Consider the following 2,794-nt stretch of genomic DNA (forward strand, 5'->3'; position numbering starts at 1 on the left):
CGGTATATCTATATATATATATATATATACATACATATATAGAGTGTGATTAGTGTTGGTAAATATAATTTGCAGGTAATATATTCTGTTTCTCTAATAAGAAAAATAAAAATTAGTTCCCAACATGATTTTGTAATTGATCTGGCAGGTTTATCCTCATAGCCTCTGATTTTGTAGGACTTAGATTTCATCCTAATAGCTGACTAAAGTCAGATACAGTAGATGTTTATGTTGGGCAAGCTAATTGATGGATTGGGAAGTCCTAACAAATTACTATCTGCATATAAGCGTAATTCACAGTGCCCCAATCAAAAATCAAATGGTTTTGCATTGCCAGCTTTATAAACAATATTGGATTGTAAAAAAAAAAAAATATTACAAAGGTTGAAAATCCAGCAGTAAGACCTACTTACTTGCACACAGTTAAGGCCAGGTCATATTTTTGGATAGTTTTAATTGTCAGCTTTTGATATTAAAAATGTAATTGGCCAACACTCTTGCCTGTTTTATATATGAATGAACTAATCTAATTTATAGGTATTCACAAAGATGATTTACTTGCTCTTATTTGAGAAGCATGTCTCATTTTGTCTAACTTTATAAGATTTCTGGAATACAGGCTTTCAGTGTACCTCTGCTGCTGATTTACAAGGGGACATAGAATGAACCTACACATTACCTTAATAGCAGTGTTGGCACATGAAAGTGTTATTTTCTGTTCTTCGTAAACGAAAAACTGAATTCATCAGACTGCAATCTCTCAAAGGTTTCTGGTCAACCTTCATATAAAATGTACAAAAGTTCACCCAGACAGTTTTGTAATTGAAACAGAAATAATAAACTTCAACAACAGTTTTACAAGAAGACTCTTTATCCCTGAAACACCTTTTAAGGTGGGCTTTGCATAAGAAAAATATATTCTATCAGCATACATATTTTCCCTCTCAGTTCTGTATAGTCACTGAAATGTATGCAAACATTATGCGGCATGTTTATAAAGCAGGCGATCTGACATTCACCAACATTTACTGCAGTTGAATCTTCCTGGTTCATGTGTTTTAAATTACAGTGATTGATTTACCACCAGTGAATGTTTGGTAAAAGGCACCTTCACTGCATTATAAATATGTCCCTATGCTTCTAGGTTCATGCTGTTGAGTCACTTTCACAGTTTGTGAATTCAAAATAGCTAATATTGCAGATCACAAGAAGAAAATGCACATCAATAAAAACCCCTCACCACCCTGTCTAAGCAGGAAAAGAATTTTGACTTGTTTGGGCCTGTGACCATTTACACACATGCCCGCAGCAGTATTTCTGCTGATATACAGTACCCTATGGACACCCCTTCCTGGTTTCCAGAGCTGCAGGATTTTTCAGCCCCTGTAATGATAACAAAAGAAAAAAATGAAAAACAAAATCCTGGGGGACACTATAGAAGTGGAGAAGAAGGTTTCGGGTTGATATGACATACTGCTTGGATATAACCTTTAACCACTTCAGTACCGGCATGTTACACCCCTTCATTACTAGGCCATTCTTCAGTTTTAAATGCTGTGCAAGTTTGGCTGAGAATTCCTCCCTTATGCAACATTGTAACAAAATGTATTGAGGTAAATATATCAAAACGAACAGAGAAAATCTGGAGCAGCTGTGCATGGCAGGTAATCGGCTTATATCTTTCATTTTCAAATCTTAACTGAACAAACTAAAGTGAATCGGATTGGTTGCCCATGGCAACTGCTCCAGATTGCGTCTGCTCCAGTTTTGAAATTTCCCCTAAATATATATAATTTTTGGGACAAATACAACTTTCTTTTAGTAGTATTTAATAACCAATTTGTACATTTTTTTTTAACTATATCATAGCAATAAAAATTTCAGGGCAGTATGAAAATCCCCAAAATGACCCCTTTTTGAAAAGTAGACACTCCAGGGCGATCTGATTTTCTGCCGCATCTTTTTGGAAATAAAGAAACATACTGGTAATGAGGAGGTTAAAACATGGAGCTTGGTAATAGTGCACAAGATACAATAAATGTACAGGTCATAGACAGAGGAAGGCGGAGGTGAAGGGGTGAATGTACAGGTCACATACAGTCGGTGGATGGAGATGAAGGGGTGAATGCATAGATGTGCAGGGTAATGGAGGTGAAAGGGTTGATGTACAGGTCAGAGCATAGATGGAGTGTATCTACCATAAATGGGAGGGAGTTAAAAGGGTTAATATGATTTGAAACTTTATTATAATTTTTTTGCCTGAGCTTGTTTCCACTAGTGAGTAATGAATGGAAGACTCGCTGTGATAAGAAGTCATATCGATCATAGGACACAGAGCCGATCTAATCAGCTCTGTATGTAAAGCTGTGGCTCTCTGCTGCCTAATGACAGCACACACAGGCATTCATGGCAGGATGTACAGGTGCATCCTCCCAGAACAATGTGCCAGCAGACTGGCTGTTTTAATAGAGTAGTCGGTCTGTAGGTGGCTAAACACCCTGTACAAATGCTAAAAAAGGAAAACAGATGTTTTTACAAAGTCAATCTGCATGATTATTTCTGTGACTTCAACAGGTCTTTAACCTCCCTGGCGGTATGATTAGGGGGGATTTTTGCATGCCAAAGCGTTACATTGTTTTTCATGGAAATTTGTTGTTTTATATTGTAGGCCTGTAATTCTTAGTAAATCTGAGGAATAACTCACCTATATCTGTCTAAAACAAGAGTCTAGTAGACATCCCGGATAGGATAAAATTTGAAACACGAAATTAAAAAATTATAATATAATAAATAA

Source organism: Nanorana parkeri, unplaced genomic scaffold (assembly GCF_000935625.1).
Source record: "Nanorana parkeri isolate BGI_ZX_2015 unplaced genomic scaffold, ASM93562v1 scaffold193, whole genome shotgun sequence".
Classification (NCBI taxonomy): Eukaryota; Metazoa; Chordata; class Amphibia; order Anura; family Dicroglossidae; genus Nanorana; species Nanorana parkeri.